General features: G+C 44.2%; 1 long non-coding RNA gene and 1 other non-coding gene across 3 annotated transcripts; one reads left to right on the forward strand and one right to left on the reverse strand.

The window, feature by feature from the left end:
- Positions 1-1808: 1808 nt before the first annotated feature.
- On the reverse strand, positions 1809-23540 carry LOC136384775 (uncharacterized). 2 transcript variants are annotated; one of them, XR_010747652.1, is made up of 3 exons: positions 23125-23540; positions 11217-11340; positions 1809-2167 (listed from the first exon to the last, which is right to left on the reverse strand). It is a non-coding gene; the product is annotated as an uncharacterized lncRNA (long non-coding RNA). The 2 variants fall into 2 exon arrangements; XR_010747653.1 differs by lacking the exon at positions 1809-2167 and adding an exon at positions 6296-6364.
- On the forward strand, positions 20282-20445 carry LOC136385199 (U1 spliceosomal RNA). Its single transcript, XR_010747797.1, has one exon. It is a non-coding gene; the product is annotated as a U1 spliceosomal RNA (small nuclear RNA).
- Positions 23541-24607: the final 1067 nt, after the last annotated feature.

Consider the following 24607-nt stretch of genomic DNA (forward strand, 5'->3'; position numbering starts at 1 on the left):
AAGGATGCTGAGAAGTCCTAATGAAATTGTCCACGACATCTCATGGCTGTCGGGCAGCTCAGTGATAACAGGTGCTGAAGAGCTCCCATAAAACAGCTTGCAGTGCAACGTCTGTTGTCATTTGTGGACAGAGACTCACTGGACAAGCTGAGAGGCCAAAGGGTGGAGCAACCAAACCAGGACTTAAAGGAAGGCCTGATTGGTTTGTAAGGAGCATAGTGACCTGGGGTGACCCACACAACTTCTCCACTCCCAGTCCTATTGGAATTAAATGATGCACTCATGACAGAAAAAGAATTTAAAAGCCTAATTATGAAAGTCTTTTTTAAAAAAAAACACATGTCAGCAGCTGGAAATGTCAACATGTTGGGCCCTGGACTGAATGGAGCCCAACTGTCCAAGAGAAAGCTGTTGCCAGCTCAGCCCTGACCTGGACGAGTTCCAAGACACTCTCCATAGCAAAGAAATGCCAAAGGAGCGAAGTAAAGGACACCAGCTCGGGGTGGGCATTTCTGCCCCACTCACCACTGTCCACTGAACACACCTGATCCGTATCTGTGACAGTTCGGGGCCTGATCATTTTGATTTCCATGTTGCCCGTTCGATCGCTTTCACGTTCTTCATAAATGAACACAAAACCAGACTCCCACCTTCGGCATTATCAAGTGGTAAGACAGAAATGGGCTGATCGACCTCTCAAGTCCCTGCCGAGTCCTGTCCAGTTGTGGCTCTGGGATGGCCATTTCCTACAGTCCCAATTCTCCGTGCCCATCCGAGCGTCCCTCTGCTCTCTGCTCACACAAGCGGGAAACCAGGCACATACAGCCTGCTGGGGCTGGAGAATAAACCCGGCCTCTGAGGAGGGGCCTCTGTGGCCTGTGACCCATGGGAGGAGATGACCGGCCTGCCTTGCAGTGCTGGGTGGAGCCCGCGCCGCGCTTCTCTGGCACCTAGCACCCTTCGTGGGTCCCGGCAGCTCCCTCACCAGCTCCCCGTACCTAATGGTCACCTGCCTGATGGGATGAGAGATAAGAAGCCCCGGGAAGGACAATGTGCAAAGGATGCTCGCGAGATCCGCCCAACCCAGGAGATGGTAGATAGCAGTTTAAAGACTGGCTGTGGTCCCTCGGCCCCAAGTTAGAGCTGCGGGCCCACAGGTTCTGGGCCTTCCCAGAAAGGCCTGGCAGCGGGCAGGGCTCGGGACCACAGAGGGTTTGCCCTCCCAGGACCAGAGAAGCCCCTCCTCCCAAGCCGTGGGCGTCAGCACCAGGAGGAGGAGCTGGTGAGGTCAGAGCAGCAAGCACTGGGACAGCCCAGAGAACCACGTGGCTGCTCCCTCTGCTCCTGGGCCTGTGGGGCCCCAAGAAAAACAGACACAAGATCAACAGGAGCTGATCATGGCTGCAGCCTCACGCTTGTTCTCCTACCGCCCCCATCCCCCCCACCCCCACCCCCACACATACATTCTGTCTCCCTTCAGTAAAAGCAACTCTCCTGATTGATTTCTGGTCGCCTGTCGTGGTTCCTGACCTGTTATCAATCTCAAGGTGTACCAGGAAGCTCTCTGTGTACTTGGAACTGCTTGCCAAGGCCTGCTGAATTGGCAATCCTATTAGCAGGATTTTTTCTCATTGTGTTTGTGAAATGAAACGAAATAAAAAGACCCCGTCCTGGGAGAGTTCTTCCTCCTTCCTTCCCCTGAACGCTGTCAGGTTGGGGGGGGGGGGGGGGTTGGGGGAGGGGCTCACGAGTTCTCTTGAGGGCTGGGGCGAAGGGTGCTTCTCTGCCTTTGGCGCTGAGGTCTGGGAAGGGGCGTTGCCGGCTCCACCAGTCAGGGGCGGGCAGATAAAGATCCTCCTTGCCTTTCATGAAGACAGGATCACCGTGAGGGTGGAGGAAGAGATCCCTGATGGACAAAGCAAGGGAGCCATGCTGCTGAGGTTAACGCCAAGAGGCTGGGGTGCAGGACACAGGGTTCAACGCAGGGAGGAGGGTTCCAATCCAGTTCTGCCCGTCCTACCTGGTGGCCTTGAGCATGTAATTCAAGCTCTCTCTGAGTCTCGCTTTCTTCATGTCCGGTGCAGAGATGGCATCCAACAAATATTTCGGTCATTCCTTCTGGATATTACATCCTTTAGTGCTGTGTGTTAGAGCACAGCTTCCGGTGCTGCGGGAAGAAAAGGGGGCCTTTTTCTGGGTCCTTTGGTGAGAATAATAAAGGTTCTGGAAAGGTTTCAAGAGCCTGAAGCACAAATATGATTAATGAGATGAGAGGGCAGTAGGCTCTCCTGAAACTGCTCCAAGGAAGTGATTTATTACCGAGACACAGAGGTGCCCCAGCTCCACTAACGAGGACACAAGAGCGCTCTTTGGGGTGACAGACCCCAGCCCTGCCATGCTCCACAGGGACAGTCTTTAGTGAAGTCCATTCTTCACTGAGCTTCTTTTTTTTTTAGAGACAGAGAGTCAGAGAGAGGGATAGATAGAAACAGACAGACAGGAAGGTAGAGAGATGAGAAGCATCAATGGTCAGTTTTTTTGTTGTGGCACTTTAGTTGTTCATTGATTGCTTTCTCTATGTGCCTTGACCATGGGGCTACAGCAGATCGAGTAACCCCTTGCTCGAGCCAGTGATCTTGAGTCCAAACTGGTGAGCTTTGCTCAACCAGATGAGCCCATGCTCGAGCTGGCGACCTCGAGGTCTCGAACCTGGGTCCTCCGCATCCCAGTCTGATGCTCTATCCACTGCGCCACTGCTTGGTCAGGCCGCTGAGCTTCTTTGTGACCGACTGCTCCATCATTGCGAGCACGGGCTGTGTGCAAAATGACACACTCCTTGATATACGCCAGAGAAGTGTGTTCCCCAGTGAAAGGTTAGGAAGAGTTTTAAGCAATTTTCATAGAAAGGCAAACCCTCCTGCCAACCCCCTCTTGTATGGAAATCTTGGTACATCCCTGTAATGGAATCTTACACAGTCAGCAAAAATGCTTGCATTGAAAAAAGTCTGTGGCCTGACCAGGCGGTGGCGCACTGGATAGAGCATCAGACTGGGATGCAGAGGACCCAGGTTCGAGACCCTGAGGTTGCCAGCTTGAGCGCGGGCTCATCTGGCTTGAGCAAAAAGCTCACGAGCTTGGACCTAAGGTCGCTGGCTCAAGCAAGGGATCACTCCGTCTGCTGAAAGCCCGCAGTCAAGGCACATATGAGAAAGCAATCAATGAACAACTAAGGTGTCGCAACGAGAAACTGATGATTGATGCTTCTCATCTCTCTCCATTCCTGTCTGTCTGTCCCTATCTATCCCTCTCTCTGACTCTCTCTCTCTGTCCCTGTAAAAAAAAAAGAAAAGAAAAAAGTCTGTGAAAAAGTAGGGTACAAAGTGGTGAATACTATATAATCCAAGCTGTGTTGATGCATTTTACAATGTTTAACACAAGAGTATATCTTCTTGTCTCTAAGCAATAGATGATGAAGGCTTTTGTTGTCTTCATCCTACTTTTCTGTTTTACTAATTTTTCAATGAGCGTGGATCTTTATAATAATAATAATGACAAGAAGGAGGAGGAAAAGGACGAAATAAAGAACTTTTAAAGGCCTCTCAAGGCTCCATGCATTGCTGGTTCCCATAATAAGTCACACTTTCCTTCTTAGGATACCAGGAATTCATGGGGAGGAGGTTGAGGAAGGGAAGGAAACAGCACCATGGTGACAAGTTCATGGGCATCAAATTATAATTCCCCGACTGCAGGATACTGAAAATCCAAGGAATTGCACACCCTTGTGTGAAATTTCTAAGAAAGAGAAAGACCAATGAGGCCAGCAGATATCCTCGGCAATCTTATACATAAGTTTATTGCATAAAGCAGTTTACAAAGCAGCCAGACGGCTTATTGGGAAGGAGGGAAGGAGGGATGCTGGAGCCTCAACCATTTCTTCGCAGTCCCCCAGCCCCCAGGCCCCCATCACCAGGTCCATGAGGTCCGTCTTTTGATCTCTCTGCCTAAAAAGGAAACACAGCTTTAAACCCTTATAATATTCAACTGGCCCATCATGTGGAGAACAGAGAATCTAGTGGTGGAGAAGTGAGGAGGTTTCTATTTCTAAGTAATTGGGAAACATACTTTTGCTGAAAATCCATTTTCATTTAAATAGCTCTATCCAACTCTGTTTTAGAAACCAACAATAAGTATATTTTTACCAAACAAGTATGTCCTCTGGGAAGAGTATAAGGTTTGATTTGTGGATAATACATCTAGGTGTTTAACTTATCTAGTTGCTATGTGGACCCTGCAATTTACAAGACTGAATAAAATCCTGATTAGAAGTTGATGCTGGCTTACAGTGAGGGATTTGTTCCTGGTGGGTTTTGTGCTCGGTTTCAGGGATACGGGGAATAGTTTTTTAGATTTGTTTCTACCTAATTGTCTTCTGGAAGAACAGATTGCTGTGGGTTTGTTCTTTTTGGGGGTTTTTTTTGTGTTCTTTTTAATAGATCTGGGTTTGTGTATTTTTAAAACTCATTTGCAGATATGATCTAAAATTTTAAAGGCATGTGTCTTGTCTACATTTTGATTACTTAACTTTCCTCAGCACCTTTCTGAGGTCTCGATCCTGGTGACCGGGAAGGTCTCAGCAGCCTTCAAACACAAACATGTCCGGTCTGGCCAGCTGTCCAGCCACTGGGGGCTGAGTGTTCTCTTTCTTCGGTCTTTACCTCATTTATTTATTTCCCCCCTTTCTTCTGTCTTTAAAGAGAGGCAGCCAGAGGCAGCAAGCAGCCTTCGTAGAACAAGCTGGTGTGAATGAGTCTGTCTGTGGGCAGGGGTGCATTTGGGGACTGTTGTGTACTGTGGAGGCCCAGCAAGAAAGGGTCTAAGGCCTGACTAGGCAGTGGCGCAGTGGATAGAGCATCAGACTGGGATGTGGAAGACCCAGGTTCGAGACCTCGAGGTCGCCAGCTTGAATGCGGGCTCATCTGGTTTGAGCAAGACTCACCAGCTTGAGCCCAGGTCGCTGGCTTGAGCAAGGAGTCATTTGGTCTGCTGTAGCCCCCCCAGTCAAGGCACATATGAGAAAGCAATCAATGAACAACTAAGGAGCCGCAATGAAGAATTGATGTTTCTCATCTCTCTCCCTTCCTATCTGTCCCTCTCTCTGACTCTCTCTGTCTCTGCCACAAAATAAATAAATAAATAAATAAATAATTTTTTAAAAGGGTCTAAGGAGGGGCCAGGCTTTCCTGTTCCCCACAGACAACAGACAGCTCCGCTGGGACCCCACTAGGGTCAAGGGCAGAGACTAAGAAGTAAAGGGACAGGCCCTGAAGGAAGGCTGCCTGCACCACCAGCTACTTGCAGGGCGATTTTGGGCAAGTGTGTGTTCACCTGGAAAATGGAGATAATCATGGTAGCTTGTTATGAAGACATCTTTATTATATGCAGCTTAAGTGTCTGTTTGTCGCCAATAGCTTGCTTGCATAACTATACTAGCCAATGGGGTGAAGTTGCCACGGCTGAATGCAAATTGAGCGGGTCAGGGGGAAGGTGAACATTTATTTGCATTGGCAATCATCTGCTTTTGAAACAATTTAAGGCTGAACGCAAATTGAGCGTGTCAGGGGGAAGGTGAACATTTGTTTGCATTGGCAATCATCTGTTTTACATAAAAACTACGTCTTAACGTAATTTCTTTTAAGAATGCCTCCTAGAAAATACAGCACTAAAGAGGAGAGAAAAGGAGCTAAAGCTGCACAAAAACGGCTTTCTCGACAAAAAGAAACCACTGAGCAGAGAAAGACAAGGCTTGCTTCAGTCGCAGAGCAAATGCGTCTTTCTCGGCAAAATGAGACTGATGAGCATAGAGAAACAAGGCTTGCCTCAGATGCAAGACAAAAAAGCCTGTCTCGACAAAATGAGTCCCTTGAACAAAGGCAGGAGAGAAATGCAAAAAAACGACAGAGTAATGCTGACCGAAACGCAAAAAGGATTAAAACAGTTTCAAACGGAGAAACTTTAATTTTTGAGCACTCCTCTGGTGACATGAATATTAAATGTGAACACTGTCAGTCCTTAAACTTCAAGTTAGAAACTAATCGATTTGACCGTGGCAAGAAAGGATTTTCTCAATGTTGCAAGTACGGAAACATTGTAGTTCCACTAATTGAGAATTATCCACCACTCTTGAATAAATTATTGACTAATCAGCATCCAAATAGCAAACAGTACATGGATAGCATTCGATCCATTAATAGTTCATTTGCTTTTGCGTCCATGGGAAACAAACCAATTGACTTGCCTGGACCAGGACTTTATTGTTTTCGACTTCATGGTCAAGTTTACCATCAAACTGGAACTTTGCATCCTTCTGACGGGAAAAGAAAGTTTGCTCAATTATATATACTTGATCCCTCAGAAGCCAGTTCGGCACGTTTAGAATGGAATAAAAGAGTTCCTGAGACCTTACTTAATGAAATGGGGGAATTATTTCAAGACGTGGGGCACTAAGCAAAGGGGCGTCCTCACTGCCTGCCCTGGGTAATTCAGTTTGAATTAGCAGACACCTTTGCACAAATCATTTTAATTACAATTTATAATATCTAGAACAGCGGTCATTTCATATGACCGCCGGGCTTTCTAGTTTCATATAATCCCGCTGGGGTTGCAATTTTATAAATAAACAAAAAAGAAAGTCCATAACTTTTAGAGATATTTACAAAGTATGTAAAGATGTAATAACCTGAGATCTGGGGTTTGCTTTAAAATAATTAAGCAGAAATAAAGTGGGGATGATTTCATTTACATCAGGTTCAAGAATAGACAAAACTGATCCATGGTGAAAAAACTAAGAATGAAAACTGAAATGAAAATGAAGTGAAATGAATGAAAAGAAATAAAAAAATAAGACGTGGTGAAGGGCACCAGGGAACTTTCTGGGGAACTGAATGTTCTACAACTCAATTTCAGTGAAGTTTACATGGGCATAAATATTTGGCAAAACTTATCAGCAAAGGATGCTTCAGAAAAATAATTATAATGTGTTATATGTATGTGTGTAATTAATGCATGATAAAGCAAATGTGGCAATTTGTGAGTATGTGGTGAATCTCACTGAAGAGTATATGGATATTTTCCTTTTTTCTTTTTGCAATTTCTGTATAGACTTATTTTAAAATAGTAAAAGTTTAAAAACTTATCTAACTTGACATTTAAGATCTATGCATTTTACTGTACATAAATTACATGCCAAAATAAAAGCTAAAAGGGAGGGTTTGGAAGCATACATAGCAAAATCTTGATAAATGTTGAATGATAGGTGTATGGAGGGTCATAGACTATTCTTTCTACTTTTGTGCATGTTAGACTATTTTTATTACGCAAAACAAATTTAAAAAAATTTAAAACTACCAAAATATTTGTGAAGTTCCTGGGCCTGGGCCTGGCACAGGGTGGCTCCCCCCTCTGAGAATGGCCCGGTCAGGGCCAGCCTGCGCCTTTGCTCCTGGGTGCTCGGGGGATTACGCGTATGTCAGCCTGCTAATGTGCCGTTGCCTGTGACCGCGCTCGACAAGAACTGCACACCAAACTGGTTTTCTCTGTCTTTCAACTACAACAGGGTGAAGCGAGGAGCCAGACAACATTGGGGGTCGTGTCTTTCCCAAACGCCCACGGAGGTGAGTCCCTTTGCTCAGATGTCTTCCGCCAGCAGAAGCCAGGCTCAAAGCAGCTGTGGCCACAGAAGGCCACAAGGAAAAGTCACGGAGGGCAAAGACAGAGGTATGTAAATACCGCAGAAGACAAGTAAGAACCGCTCTGGATCGAATTTCACTTTTGCAAGGTAAACATTTGCCTTGGCAGGGAAAGAGTAGGGACTGACGACCTTTGAGGTGAATCAAACACATCTCATAAGAAAGTCTCAGCCTTTATGAGGTCAGAAGCACTGACCCCGGAGGGCTCCGGAGAGCTGGGTGCTTTTCTGTCTGTATCACTTGTGACCCCTGTGACCTCGTGAGTCACCTCCTCCCCAGGCCCCTATCCTCCATCCACAAATGAGGGTTTGGACCAAAGGAACCCTCTAGCTTTGTGATTCTTTAGAACAAATATGGAGCCTTAGGTGAGAAGGACTCCAGGTCAAGCGGTAGCCTTCAGTGCTTCCTGAACTGGGCAGGAGACAGATGAGGACACAGGTGGGACAGTGGCTGCAGGAAAGATGCCTGGGGTGGCCGGCTCTTCCAAATTCTCCAGAGAGGCGAAAATCTAGATTTTTATGTCCTCTCTCCTGCTCTCCAGATGATGGCAATGAATTCAAAAATTTTTATAAATGCTGTCTGAGCTTAACAAAAACATTAAGCTCCTGGGCTGCTAGAATGTGCCTTTTGTGTGACATCATAGCCACCTGCTGGGGGCTGGATGGGAGGTCTTTTGTCTTTTAACATTAGGGTTTTGTGTCTCCCTGACTCCCAGAGATCTCCAGCTCAAGACTGAAGGTGAATTTGATGACAAATACTTCAAAGATTTATTTTTTTTACCCTAATTGACAGTAAAAAAAAAAATCCATTTTATACTGATATGCTTCCACATATAAAACTGAAAGAAAAGATTCACAAAATAAAACTTACCCCTATTACAAGCAATGCCTTTTGATGTTTGATATTCTATTTTATCCTACTTTATTTTTTAAATGCTGATGGCAAACTGTTAAACTGATTCCATAGGTCACGTTGCAGAAACATTGCTTTAGAGCAGGCGTCCCCAAACTACGGCCTGCGGGCCGCAATGCGGCCCCCTGAGGCCATTTATTCAGCCTCCACTGCACTTCTGGAAGGGGCACCTCTTTCATTGGTGGTCAGTGAGAGGACCACTGTATTTGGCAGCCCTCCAATGGTCTGAGGGACAGTGAACTGGCCCCCTGTGTAAAAAGTTTGGGGACCCCTGCTAGAGTTTACATTTACTTAATTCTCCCTCTCACCTTATGAGAATAGGGATTATTATCATTTCCATTTTACAGACTAGAAAAATGAATCTCAAGTTTCGTACCACAGTTTCAAGATTCTTTCTTTTATTCTTTTAATCAAGAGAGACAAGAATGAGAGGAATTAGAAGACTCCAAAGGGCAAGGTCGGAGAAGAAAATTCCCAGAGGCAAAGCATCAAAGGGAGGTTGGGGAGAATGGACAGATCAAGAGGACCCGCAGGCAGCCTTCCCTTTGTCTCACTTATGAAATCTGCAGTGAAATCCAAAAGGCTCCCCGTGCCCCGGGGGCGTGGCTCCCCATGCCCTCTGGGGGTGTGGCTCCCCGTGCCCCGGGGGCGTGGCTCCCTGTGCCCTGGGGTGTGGCTTCTTTAAAGAGGAGCCAGGTTTGTCATCCAGGTGATTCCCCCCCACTGCAAATTCAGAGGAAGTGATGAGGATGCTCATGCCTGGGTTACGTTCACGCACTTGAAAGTCCATCTCCAGGCTGGTGGGAGTAGGTGACTGGCAGTCACAGGGGGTGAGAGAATGAGTAGGATTCAAATCCAGGCCCATCTGACCACTGAGACTGACCTGTAAAACTTCATCACTCATCTCTACTGCCTCCCCGCTCATTATCAACAAACAGACATGAATGTCATGACTTCTCTATAAGCACTGATCACAGAGCACAGGGAAAGCCTAGCCTAGAGTTGTCAGGGGGAAGGTTTAGTTAGACTAATGAACTTTGCTCCTAATTGGACCAGTCAGCTAAGCCTAGTGATACTGTTTCTAATCAAGCTTCGCAGCCATCTGTGGTGGGCTAGGGAGCTGGCAACACCCTGCACAGCCCAGCATGATGCTGCGTGGGCCAGCATATCCCAGCCTTCACTTGTAGTACACCTGTCTGACTGTATCCTAGGGTGGCTGAATCTACCTCCATCTCCTGTCTCTTTTCCTTGTCTCCTCTACCTCTAAATTCCTAAAGAGAACCAGTGGAGGTGAGGGTTTGTTTACGAAGGCCAGAGGCCATGATTTTCCATATTTGCATTGGATGGCTTTCTGCTTTCTGTAAAGTGTGTGGTAGGTATAAGCACAGTTGCCGGGTACTGTTTAAAGCCAACAGGTCTTAGATTAGCATCGCAAAAGTCAATTAACAAGGCAATTTCTTCCCTTGGTTTGTGTTTGTATATTATTAATGAATTACGGGGCCTCCTAGTGCAGTAAATTAGCCTAGGTAACTGGGGAGCAGAGAACAAACATTTTTTTTCCCCTTAATAGCTCCAAATGTTTATCTCCTACAGAGAGAACTGTATACAGGCGCAGGGAGGTCTCCCTGTTCCCGCAGCAGAGGAAGCCTGCGGAAGCAGCTCTGATAAATATTGATGTTTATCCAAAGGTTACAGACCACGCTGGCGGGCTGCCACCCGTCCCACCCTTGTGCTGCCCTAACTGGCAGAGCTCATTATGCAAGGACAAGATACAGGAACTTCAACTGCCTTTGCTGAAAGATATTCAGCTTTTGTTTCCTGAACACACACCCAGAACAGGGGGACCAGTTGTCCTGACCCACAAGGGTCAGGGATAGGACAAAAAGACCTACATCCTATCTTTAACTGAAGGGCAGAAATATATAGTCTTACATACAAAAGGAATGGCAATGGGAAGTTCTCCACCTCACTGCAATAACTAGCTTAGGAATCTGTGAACACTGCCCCAAAGTGCTGCTTTGTTACAAGATCGATTCCATTAAGAAAGAAATTGTGCTACATATAAATACCGGAGCATTAACATGGAGAGAGTTACAAGTACCCATCCGATAGGTCATGATTGAGCACCTGCTAATAATGTACCAGGCAGTGTGAACAATATACCCTTCGCTTAATCTCATTCATCTGCCTCTAAGCACCGTGATTCAGCCTCAAAATGTTTGGGATGAAAGCAGAGTTTAAATTAATAAGCCCCATGTATTCGTTCCTTTAATAAATCTGTATTGGATGCTTCTCATGTAAATGCCAGGTGGTAGGCACACAAGAAACGCTGAAAAAGATCCAGTCCCTCTGGTTGAGTAACCCAGCAACCGGCTGGGGAGACGGACAGCTGGCAAAGCATTCAGAAGCGGGCCAGGAGAGAGGGGGGCACCCGGCTCCTGTGGCACACAGGGAGGGGAGGGCCAGGAAGGGGTCCTGGGGGGGGGAAGCCAAGTGACCCCAGCTGATGGCCTCTACCTTCCCCCATGTCAATTCTTGCTCCTGGGTTGACAAACTTACTCTTGCAGCTGGCCTTCTTAGGAGGGCTGGCAGGCCTCGGGTGGGCAGACCTCACATGGGCACATCTCAGGTGGGCAAATCTCAGGGAACATCTCCCCACGCCTCCAAGAACCCCATCTTCTCCCTTCAGAGACAAGAGAAAAGAAAACCAAATAGCTCCTCTCATCATAATTAATTTTCTTTCTGGCAATATCTATACTTTCTGTCTGTCTAGACTCCTTTAGACTGAGAGCTCCCTCAAACACTAGGAAACGCTGACCCAGAGAGCCCCGAGGGCACTCAGCAAGGCGGGATGCCCGGAGCCTCTTACAGGGCTCTGGGGAGATGCCCACGGGGTCAGACACCTGGTGGAAAACCACAGGCAGCCCTTGTATCTATAGACAGCGAAGAAGCAGAGGGCGATCACCTGCCATCTCATCCTTTCCCGACTCTGTGGGCCTGCATGTCTCTCATTTACATTATGTGGGTTCCTACCTGGATGGCGTAATGAAGATCTGTATGCAATATTCCTTTTGCCTCCCCATTCCTGTGTCAGCTTCATCTAATTCAATCCCTCCTCACCCTGCAGATCTGGGGAAATCAGCCCTCCTGACCCATTGGGTTAATTGTTGACTGATTCACTCTCCCTGGGCCAGGCACCGCTCCTCCCCGGCCTTTGTTATAGCTTATAATCACACATTCATTCTGCATCATTTTCCTTTATTTCTGCCTACCTGTCCCACAGCCAGACACTCCACGTGGGACCCACCGTATCCACTTATTCCCCTCAGTAATCCTAGCTCTAAGCCCATGCCCAGCACTCAGTATGGACTCAGCAAATGCTCCTTGATTACTGACACCAGTTTGAGGAAGGGAACGCTGCCCCAGAACTTGTTTCTCTTGTTCTGCCAGAGCCCTGCCTGGCTTGGATTTCTGTTTGGTTGGAGGCTTTGCTTTGCTGATCAAAGACATCATAGCCAAAGGCCCTCCTTCAAGCTCCAGAAATCTCCTGTGCCACAGAGCCAAAGGGAGTCCTTCAAAGGCAGACTGAAAAGAAATAAATAAATGGGTATTATTTATACTGAAGATCTAAGTCCAAAAAGAAAAAATGAAAGCCAAATATTTTACCAAGAGCAGCACGCATTTACTGTTTGTTTTGTCTCTTATATGACTATAAAAGACAAAAAAAATCAATAATGCTTTTGTTCCCGTAGATGAACTTCACGTTTAGAACAGGGAAAGAATCTAACGGATGGCTTTTCACCTGCCTTTCTCCTCGGTAATATGATGTAGTTCCGCCCGAGAGGAGCTGGAGGAGACGAAAGGGTAGAGGGCTGGGAGGGAAGTCTGGAAGGAAGGTCAGCTTCTCCCTGACCTGCCAAGTTGGTGAATAGATGGACACTGTCTTCCCTTTAAGTGATTTCTGGCATTCAGGTAGATATCTGCCAGCAGCCTCCTCACCCGCGACTAAAGCCCCCAGACACAAGGTTTCACCCCTGGGCAAGAGCTGATTCTGCCAAGGCTGAGGGACTATCTGTCCCTGTTATCTGGAATCAGACTCCAGAGTTCTTTGTTGGCCTGTTAAGCACTTGAAACGCAATGTGAAGACAGGCTGGGTTGGCCACATGCATGAAGAACCAGAGAGAGCCGGCGTACAGATAGAGACAGAAGAATGGCAAGAGGGGAGAGGTCAAGTGACCATGAATGATGACAGTACCACCTTATTCCCAGTTTTCTAAGCCTGGTCCTTGTCCCTTAGGAGGCCAGATTAAATTTCCTGTCCTTGGAATCCATGATATCCCCCTTGTGTCTTTCTAGAAAATGCCCTTGCTACCTCTCATGTTGTCAAAGCTAGTTTGAGTTCTTTCCCATTTCTGTTCCTCATGTATTATAATGCTTTCTCTGGCAGCTGTAACAAATTACTACAAACTGGGTGGCTTAGAACAACAAAAATAGATTATCTCAGGTTCTGAAAACCAGAAGTCTGAAATCCAGGTGTCAGCAGGGCCATGCTCACACCAGGTCTCCAGGGAAGAATCTTTTCTTGTTTCCTCCAGCTTCTGATGACTCCTGGCGTTCCTTGGCTTGTGGCTGCATCATTCTAATCTCTGCCTCCATCTTCACATGACCTCCTTCGTTCTTTCTGTGTCTTCTTTTCTGTCCCTTCTGAGGACACTTGTCATTGGATTTAGGGCCTACCCGGTTAATTCAGCCTCCAAGGACAGCCCAAAAGTGAAGATTTTTCTTGGCGCTTGTTCATTCTTAATGGTTTTCTACACGATCCTAGGAAGCCTCACCCGGTCTCATCATTTCCCTCTTCCTATCACCAATGCTGTCTTTCCCTTCCTCTACCCTGGAGCGCTAAGGACACACAGCTCAGGTAAAGATTACAACTGTCCTTCCCCCTTTATTCCTCTTCATGTAGCTCCATTCACAGTCACCCAAGTCAGGTGCCAGCACGTCATCCTTAGCTCCCCTCTGTCCTAGGGCCATCAGTCATCAAGTTCTGCCTACCCATCTGCCCCCTCCACTACTTCCTCTCTTCCCTAACCATCACTGCCCTACATCTAGTCCCCAGTATCTTTCTCCTGGACTCCGTCAGGTCTCCCTGCCTCTATCATCTCTTCATCTGATTTTGTTCTTCCTTTGCTTTCAACTCTGTGGTGCCCACCCAACCCCCATTAACCTACAGCAGTGGTTTTCACAATGTGTTTGGAGGAACCCCAGCTTAATGGATCTCACTGGGGTTGTAATAGGCCTAGGAAAAAAAATCTGCTGAGTTTTGAACAAATTGAGAGACACAGGATGCCAATAGATGGAAATGAAAATACCACCCTTATTACTGATAAGCTATATTGGAGGACATGGCTTAGCTCTGGCCAAATAGCATGGCAACACTTCCCTGAATTAAGCCATAGATGCCCTAAGCAGTGCAACATCCCTCCCATTCTCCTTCTTGAGAGGTGATTATTCTTTGAGGGGAGGGTTTCCAGGCATGGATAAAGAAGTATGAATTCAATTGCAAACCCAGGAGTTATACTCTTATAAAAGCCATCAGGCAGCATTTCCCAAAGTATGTTCCATGGAACAGTAACCTTGAAAAGAGATGATCTGGGAAGAAAGTGTTTCATAGTCAAATGCCTTTAGAGAAAATGATACACCACGTTCTTCTTTGAGAATCATAACACACGTGAGCAGATGAGAAGCTCCCTGGTCTGCAGTAAGGACTTTGCTTATCAGAGGTTAGCCACCTGCTTCCCAAAATTATTTGACTTAAAAACAAACAAACAAAAAATTTAGAGTGGTGAGTCTCTTGGTGTTTCCATGTGAGAGGAACTCCATCAGAGTAAGACTGGCCCCACGGGAGGAGGGGGAGGAGTTCAGCTGAAGCCCTTCCTCCCCTTCTCTTCAACTCTGCGTTTCCTAAGTAGACCTTTAATTTTTGTTGCTTCCAGTAGATTGTAGCTCTAAAGTCTATTCTGAAGTTGTGCTGTTTTGACAGTAGAATGAGCAGTTAAGAATGCTATAATAATAATAATAATAATAAAAAGTTTAGGACTAATATAGAGGGTAAGAGAATTATTGATTTCACAAACTAAGTGCCATTCATTCAAGATTCAGGTATGACCTTCGAACTTGAAAACAAAGGCAAGGCTATTTGTAGTGGCTTTGTAATTTAAAGTAATAGTGGCTTTGTAATTTAAAATAATAGTTAAGTCCTTTGAAGGATCCTTGGCAGAGTTGAGACATGTGAAACAGTTTCAAAATAGAAGATTCCTAACCTTATTACATTGGAAATATATGTCAGTTTTGTTCATTAGAATATCTGAATGGAATAGTAAAAGCAATGGTGGGAAATTGTCCTTGGCCAAAGACAATTTGGCTCCTCTTCTTTAAGAAAGGGATCCACCCCCAACTCCACACCCAGAGACCTTTGAGGTAAGTGAAGAACATGGAAGAAAGGTCTGCCCAGATAAGCAATTTTGTGGAAAGGACCACACACTCATTTGTCTAGAGTCTTGATTACTCTCACTCTGATGGGAATGACTATAAAAAGGCATGTCGTCTAAATTGGGCGGGATCAATATTCTTAGCCAGCTCTTGAATTGTCTTCAGTCCAAAGACATTTTCATCTGAGCCAGGAAGTAAGACAGTGAGGGTACAAACATCTGAAACACATGAGTAAACACAATTTTCCACCTATTGATCCAGAGGATGTAATGAGCCCAAGTGTGGTTTGAGGAAAGTAGCACAAATGAGAACAGAATTTGCTAGGGGTGGGATAAGCATCCAGGTCAATTTCTATAGGGTTCTGGAAAAGAGAACCGTTGGTGACCATTGGCCAATTTGACCAATGCATTCTGGTCTTCAAATGGATTTCTTGTAATTATGGATGTATAAAGCCTGACAAGGCTCTTAATAAACCAAAACTTTTCAATGAATCCAATAATTGTCAAGCTCCTCTTCAGTTTGTATAAAAACATGCCCACAGATATGCTTTCTGGGGTTAATAGTGTTAAACTTTTAGTTGCTCTTCTTCCCAAAGTTTATGTAAACCAAATAGATCCAAATTATATATTCAATACACTTTGAATTCCTGGACCTGGAGTGATAAGGACAGGTAAGATGTAGTCCCTGCCTCCAAGAAACACAATCTAGTTGGAGTGATAGGCATACTAGCAAATTTAAGTACCCTGCGGAGTGACAGAGTCATGGGTAGAAGTATGTTCCGAGAACAATGAGGCCCAAGGAAGGTGAGTCAGAACGCCTGGGAAAGGGGAGAAAGAATCTTTAGGAATAAAGGGGCAGTCTGGCAGGAAGGCAAGGGAACTTCTAGTTTTAGTATATGTGCTGCTGAAGTGAACAGTAGGGAACTTTATTATAAAAGAACTGCTTATGCAAAGGCCCTGAGGCCTTGAGTTGAAAATCCAGAAATGAACTCTCACATTTAAGGTCAATTGATTTTAGAAAAGGTTACAAGACAATTCAATGAAGAAAAGAAGAATCTCTTTAACAATTGGTCTGGTGCAATTAGATAGCTACATGAAAACAAATGAAGTTAAACCCCTACCTCATACAATACACAAAATTAATTCAAGATGGATCAAATCTCAATGTAAGAACTAAAACTAGAAAGTTCCTAGAAGATAACGTAGGTGTGACCTTGGGTTAGGCAATGGTTTCTTAGGTATGACACCAAAAGTACAAGCAAGCTAATAAAAACCAGGTAAATTTGACTTTATCAAAATTTTAAAACTTTGTGCTTCAAAGGACACTATCAAGATAGTGAAAAGACAATTCACAGAATGGAAGAAAATATTTGCGAATCATGCATCTGAAAATGGACTTGAATCCAGAAATATAAAGACCTCTTACAACTTAATAATAAAAGACAAATAGCCCAATTTAAAAATGGGCAAAGGATTTGAATAGATAATTCAACAAAAGTCATTAGACATCAGGGAAATTCACATCAATACCACAATAAGACACTATCATACACCCATTAGGGTGGCTAAAATCAAGACAAGTGATGGTGAACAAATGGAGATATTGGAACCCTATACACTGCTAGTGGGAATGTAAAATGGTAAACTGCTTTGAAAAACAGTCTAGCAGTTCCTTAAAAGGTTAAACATAGAGGCCCTGGCTGGTTGGCTCAGTGGTGGAGCGTCGGCCTGGCGTGCAGAAGTCCCGGGTTCGATTCCCGGCCAGGGCACACAGGAGAAGCGCCCATCTGCTTCTCCACCCCTCCCCCTCTCCTTCCTCTCTGCCTCTCTCTTCCCCTCCCGCAGCCGAGGCTCCATTGGAGCAGAGATGGCCCGAGCGCTGGGTATGGCTCCTTGGCCTCTGCCCCAGGCACTAGAGTGGCTCTGGTCGCAACAGAGCGACACCCCGGAGGGGCAGAGCATCACTCCCTGGTGGGCAGAGTGTCGCCTCCTGGTGGGCGTGCCGGGTGGATCCTGGTCGGGAGCATGTGGGAGTCTGTCTGACTGTCTCTCCCCGTTTCCGGCTTCAGAAAAATACAGGAAAAAAAAAAAAAGGTTAAACATAGAGCTGTCATCTAACCCAATAATTATACTCATAGATATATACATGTGAGAAATAAAAACATATGTCCACACAAAAACTTGTACACAAATGTTTATAGCAGCATTATTCATCATAGCCAAAAAGTGGGAAAACCTAAATGTCTAACAACAGATAAATACATAAATAAATTGTATATCCATACAATGTAATATTATTTGGCCATAAAAAAGGATGAAACCCTGGCTGGTTGGCTCCATGGTAAATCATCAGCCCAGCGTGTGGATGTCCCAGGTTCGATTCCTGGTCAGGGCACACAGGAAGAGCACCCATCTGCTTCTCCATCCCTCCCCCTCTCGCTTCTCTCTCTCTCCCTTCCCCTCTTACAGTCATGGCTCAATTGGAGAGAGTTGCCCCAGGTGCTGAGGATGGCTCCATTGTCTCTGCCTCAGGCATTAAGAAGAGATTGGTTGCTGAGCAACAGAGCAATGGAGCAACATCCCAGATGGGCAGAGCATCACCCCCCAGTGGGTTTGCCAGCTGGATCCCGGTCAGGGCACATGCGGGAGTCTGTCTCTGCTTCCCTTCCTCTCACTGAATTAAAAAAAAACCAACAAATGAAATAATGATACATGTTATAACATGACCCTAGAAAGCATTATGCTAAGTGTAAGAAGTCAGTAATGACAAAGAAAAATCACATATTATATGATTCCTTTTATATGAAATATCTAGATTAAGCAAATACACAGAGACAAAAAGTGAGTAGTGGTTGCTTAGGGCTAGAGTGGGAGGCAATGGAGAGTGACTACTGATAGGAATGGGGTTTCTTTATAGTGTGTTGAAAGTGATCTAAAATTAGATTGTGGTCATGGTAACACAATTCTAAATATACTACAATCTAATCAACTGTACACTTTAAATGGTGAATTTTATGGTATGTGAAAAACATCTCAATAAAGCTGTTAAAAATCATAATTATTAATCATAAAGATATTGCCAAAATGTATACTGTTGATATCTTTATAGCACAACATGTCTCCCCATCTTACTAGAGTTGATCATGAAACAATGAGGGGGGTTAAGGGTGCTGACTGCCACACGGGCAAAAATCCACGTAGAACTTCTGACTCCTCACAAAACTACTAATAGCCCACTGTTGACGGGAAGCCTTGCCAATAACAAAAACAGTCAATTAACATACTTTGTACATGACATATATTTTACACTGTATTCTTACAATAAAGCCAGAGAAACAAAAATGTTATTTAAAAAAATCATAAAGAAGAGAATGGATTACAGTACTGTATGTATTTATTGAAAAAAAAAATTGGCATATAAGTGGTCCCACACAGTTCAAACTTGTGCTGTTCAAGGATCAACTGTACTTGAGGCCCCGTTGGCATTTTTTCAACTTGTAGTGACCTTGTGAAGTTCATTGAACTTTGAAAGTAAGCTGAAGTGAGTCAACATTTTGTAATTGGAGGAAAGAGGTACTTTAAAGTTCAGCGGTCAGATTTTTATCCAACCAGTGAGGGCAGCCAGTGAGTGCGGCTTTACAACATCTTATAACCTAACACTTGAACACATGCTCATTAACTCTTTGCCAATCTGAGTAAGACATCTCCGTCCTCTGGGGGAGCCTGAGGCATAAGCAGAAGGAAGGTGCTCACCCAGAGATCCTACTGAATTTTTGCTACTGTTGATTATTTGGTTCCTCTGGTAGAAGGAACAAAGAGCTGGTGTGCTACGGTGGTCACCAGGTCAGAATCTGGACACGATGATCCTGTCCCTGCTACTTAACAGCTGTACGACCTTGTGCAAGTTGCCTAGCCTCTCTGTGCCTCCATTTCCTCTTTGTAAAGTGGGAATTTATACTTACCTCCATTTTTTATTTGAGGGATTGTCCCATACTTTCCTGTAACAGTACTTTTATTTTTAAAAAGCTTTTAGTAGGCACTTATGAGCAATACGTTTTGGTTATTTTTCCTGATTAAAAAAAATAGTGTTGGTATTTCTGCATATCAGTATCTTATCCTTCTTTCATTAGTTCTGTTTTATTTTGATGTGTTATTATTATTAAGTTACTTATCAAAGTACTTCCCTGAAACTCTGCTCAATCAGGAAGGAAAGAATTAAAACATTTGTTCCCTAAGTATTTTGTTACTTGTGGTGCTACTGTTGGTCAGCTAAAGCATATAGAGTGCAGAGTCAGAATGAGTACTTGTGGCTGAAGGACTCCATTCTTCTGGTGTGTGGTAGACAGAAAGGCACAGTGAGGGCGAGAAGCACTGTACACCTCCTTGGCTCAAAATTGCCTTCTAAGGTCCCATTCGTGCCAGGAATTCTTTGAAGGTTAAGCAGAACCTTTGTTACATTGCAAATGCCCCAAATGACCTATCGGTCAACCTTCCAGGCAATTCCTTTACGAATTGTTCTAAGACCTGGACAGAGAAGAAAGGTCTCTGCTCTAAAGGACACCACATTCTCTCTCTCTCTCTCTCTCTCTCTCTCTCTCTCTCTCTCTCTCTCACACACACACACACACACACACACACACACACACACACACACACTAAAGAACATGTGTATGCTTTTGTTCATGTGTATCATAAGAATGTGGATTATTATGATTGGATTATCACTTACCCTCATCCTAAACTAAACATCCGCACTTGGGACCAACACTGCTCAGGCCCCAGGAAAACTTCCACATTTTGCCTTTTGTCCTCAAAACCAAGGCTACTGACTCCCAACGACATGAAGGTTGCAGATTGCTGCTGCCAACTTCTTGAGACAGACATCATTTCAGAGGGCAGAGGGGAAGGACTGAAGTAATAGGAGACTTTAGTAACAGAAAAGGCAGGTTAATTAACTTGTCAATTCCTTCCCCTCAGATAGCATGAATCAAATAGATTTTGGTATCATTCCTGCCAACACCGAGCATCTTTTTCTTCCTTTTGTATTCCATTTGTGGTTTCTAAAGTAATAATTAGCTTAAAACACACAAAAAAAGTGCACACGGGCAGTTGAGAACCATACTATCATACTAATTAATTCTTACCTGGTAGGGACAATACCATGATCACCAAGATCATCTTCCCAGGGGGAGGCTCAGCCATTGCATTCTGGGTGTGCTGACCTGTCCCATTTCCCCAAATGTCGGAAATCTGACTGCATAGCTTGTGGTACTGGGGGACTGTATTCCTGCTTTCCCCTAAAAAATTTGTATTACTCTTTAGTATATCTATAAATCTAGGGATAGCATGAGTGGAGTGTGATATTGATTATTTACATTGGCAACCAAGTTAAAAAAATGATTACTAGAATTGTAAATAGATTTATGTTTGTAAATATTTATTAAGAATTAATTCCATTTTTGAAATGTCAAATAAAAACTGCAGCTTTATTTTAAAATTTTTTATTTATTTATAATTTTTATTCATTATTATGACATTATAATTTTCTGTTTTAAAAAATAAAATTTCTTCCAAAATATTCAATTCTTATGTTTTGCATTTACTTTCACTTACATTTTTGATGGACATATATTCAAATATGATACGCTGAATATAATTGCATGTTAACTTTAATCCATTACATCCTTATTGTCAATGGCACATAAATTCTGTGTACATTTTGATTGCAATTATATAACTAGTGATTTTTTTCTGGCATGAAAAATAAGTTATTTAAAATATAGAAATCATAAAATATGCCTTTATTTTATCACCCAAATATTTCTGGGCCATCAATAGCAAATGTACAATAATAATTAAATTCAGTTGTCTTTTATATTTTTCCAACTTTCGGTCTTCTAAAACTATAGTTTTGCAATTTTTAAAATAATTTTGCCATTATGAAGCCATATTCATCAATGTGGACATTGAAAACAAATTTGATTTAACAGCTTGATTTATAATTTTTTAATTTTTTTCCATTGATTTGAGGAAGGAAGGAGAGGAAGGGGGAGAAAGAGCATCAAGTCGTTGTTCCACTTACTTGTCCCAATTAGTTGTACACACATTGATTGCTTCTCATACGTGCCCCGATCAGGGATCGAACCTGCAACCTCAGAGTGCTGGGATGATGCTTTCTCCACTGAGCAACCCAGCCAAGGTGATTTATAATTTTTAAACATTTAGACCAGGGGTCAGGAACCTTTTTGGCTGAGAGAGCCATGAACACCGCATATTTTAAAATGTAATTCTGTGAGAGCCATACAACGACCTGTGTACCTTATGCATTATCCAATAAAAATTTGGTGTTGTCCTGGAGAACAGCTGTGATTGGCTCCAGCCACCTGCAACCATGAACATGAGCGGTAGGAAATGAATGGATTGTAATACATGAGAATGTTTTATATTTTTAATGTTATTATTATTTTTTATTAAAGATTTGTTTGTGAGCCAGATGCAGCCATCAAAAGAGCCACATCTGGCTCGCAAGCCATAGGTTCCCAAGCCCTGATTTAGACCATTTGTACTCTAGCCTTGAGCCTACATTTTTTAAGGGTGGGCCCAATTGCTTCACTTAGATAGATTGTTCTTTTTTCCAAAATTTAGCTATCAGTAGTTAACTTATTAACACTAAGTATGTCAGGCTTTAAGTAATTTCTAAACATTATTTTATTAATTCCTCTAAATAACCCTGTGTCCTAGGTAATTTTATTATCCTCACTTTGCAGAGAGGAAACTGAGGTTCGGTGAGTTCAAGTGACTTGCCCAAGGTCACATAACCATTAAGTCCTGGAGCCGGGATCTGACTCCAGGATGTCTGAGTAGCTTTGGGAAAGGGTATTCTGGGAGAGCTGACCTTGACTGGCATCCCTCACAGAGAACATGGACATACCAAAGGCAAGGTGGGAATGTCAGGGTATTGGGAGAAAGGGCTACACAAAAGTCCCCAACAACTGCACCGTCAAGCCAGAGATCTGCTGTCACCTCCAGGGAACATCCTCCAGCACCAAAGGCTGCCAAATGTCTGAATGGACAAGAAGGGCTGCCAGCGTCACCACATCTTTGTGTTCTACTGATTTCAACAATGGGCAGATAAGAAAAATACCCATTTATTGTTTTGCTCTTAAATGCTCAGTGATTTGACAGGCAGATTCAGAGGACCAATTCCTTCTTTCTTCCTTCCATATATATATATATTACATATATATATTATATATATTACATATATATATTATATATATATTCAATATATATATTACACTACTACAATGCACTAAGTGCTACACTAGACACTGAACACAACAGACAGGGCCTTGTACATATGGAAATTATTATCTAGCGGGAAGAGAGCAAATCAACATGAAACACTGGAAATTACAACTATGACACAAATACCATGAAGGAGAGGTAGACAGAGTGCACCAGGAGTGGACTAGGGGTTAAGCATACACAGGTTCAGACGTGTAGGTCACACTGAGAGCTCTGTGAGGGGAGGGAGTTTGTGGGTTAGAGCATGAAGATTCTGACTGGAGGTCTGTGAGGCTGGATATATGTATGGAAGGTAAGGTTCTAGATGTTCCAGACCAAAAAGTGGGCAAATTATGGCCCACTGCCTATTTTTGTCAATAAAGTTTTATTGGAGCACAGCCACATTCATTTGTTTTATTGGCTCTGGCTGCTTTTGGCTACAATAGCAGAGTTGAGTGGTTAAGGTAGAGACCCTATAGCCCACAAAGCCTAAAATATTTACTCTCTGCCCCTAACAGAAAAAACCTGCAGACCCCTGATCCAGACCAGAGGTCAGGCCTTGCAGGCCTGTTGAGGACTCTGCCCTCCATCTTCATGGCCATGGGAAGCCATCGACATGTTTTAAGAGGGAAGAGAATAGGAAATAATAGAATCTGATTTCCATGAGGAACACTCAGGAGTCAAACTCTTACTTCCATTTTGGGATATTCCAGGCCAGGCCCTCCAAAGACCCCTTTGAGGAAACTGACATTGATTTGCAGGAATGGGTTCTAAATCCTCTCTTGCCTGTGGCAGGGGTCCCATCAGGTTCTTCCTGCCAAAGCCCCTCATATTAGTTGGCCTCCTTTGGAAGCAAATGACAGAAACACAGTCTAAGCCTTCTATACAGCAGGAAGGGAATGGACTGGTTCACATAGCTGGGAAGGGCAGAGGGGAGGCTCAGAGGACACAAGAAGAGCAACAGAAAACAGCGCCTGCAGCACTTGAACCAGGGACTCACCATCTCAAGAACCATCTCTCCATTCACTTTCATCTTTGCTTGATTCTGTTTAGCTTACTGCACAAGCACTTTCTAATGGACCACTCCAGAACCAGGTTCTCCCAAGGTTAGCCTCCCCAGCAGGAGAAGGAAGACTATAGTCTCCTTCCTATAGTCTGTATAATTATCTTTGGGCTTGGATTCTGATGGGCTCTGATGACTCCCATGTCTATCTACCCTCTCTCGAACACTCGGGATCAAAAGGAATTGGGTACTATCAATCGGCCACACATGGATCACATACCTATCCCTGAAGGGAGGGGCTGGAGCCTGGATGTGAGAACCCTGAGAACACAACCTAGACAGGGAAGTTACCAAAAGAGAGGAATGCTAGGCAGAGAAAAAAACATCCAAACAACATAATAGGCCTGCTCTGCCAGGCTGGTCCCCACAAGCCTTAGCGGTAGTAAAGTTACCTGTGCTCCTGTGACCAGGGCTGACTGAACCCAGAGATCAGCCCTGGAACAGCCTGCAACACAGATCAGCTGGACACAGGGAGGCTGATATGCTCCAAAGTGACTCGGCACAAATGTCCAGCGGGCGTCCTCCGCCGAGTGGCCACAAGCTTAAATCTTCCCATTTGGAAATAGAAATGCCAGGTCAGCGAAAAAGGAGGGCTGTTAGCACTCAGCTCGATGTTGCCAACAATCCTTAGAAATGCATCCAGGTTTCCGTGCACCTCACTCTACGTCTCAGGGTATAAATAGCAATCCACACAGTAAACGTCCACGGCTGAAGGAAAGCCAGGCTTGTCTTTTCTCCTAAGGAATCTGCCTGTCTTGGTCAGTACATTCCGACGCTCTGAAAATTTCTTCCTCTGTCTTCTAAAGAACTGCTTCTGTCACTGAATTTCACTCAGAAAGAAATGAACTACTCTTTTGGCAAAGACTATTACGGGTCGACATAAAGATCCCCTCGTTGGAAGGGAATTTAAACACTCTGCTAGGTGATCAGAGGAGGTTTAATCACAAGATTTTCTGGGGAGAGCAAGCCAAAGCAAAATTAAGTACAACAGAAATAACCTACTGGTAGCTGGGCAAGAGTCCTGGGTTCAAGTCCTTGCTGCGGATCACTGGGCAAGTCCCCCTCTCCTCTCTTTCTTCCCCGAAATGAAGGTTCAAAGCATGCGTTCATTC

This window comes from Saccopteryx leptura, chromosome 13, assembly GCF_036850995.1.
Source record: "Saccopteryx leptura isolate mSacLep1 chromosome 13, mSacLep1_pri_phased_curated, whole genome shotgun sequence".
Classification (NCBI taxonomy): Eukaryota; Metazoa; Chordata; class Mammalia; order Chiroptera; family Emballonuridae; genus Saccopteryx; species Saccopteryx leptura.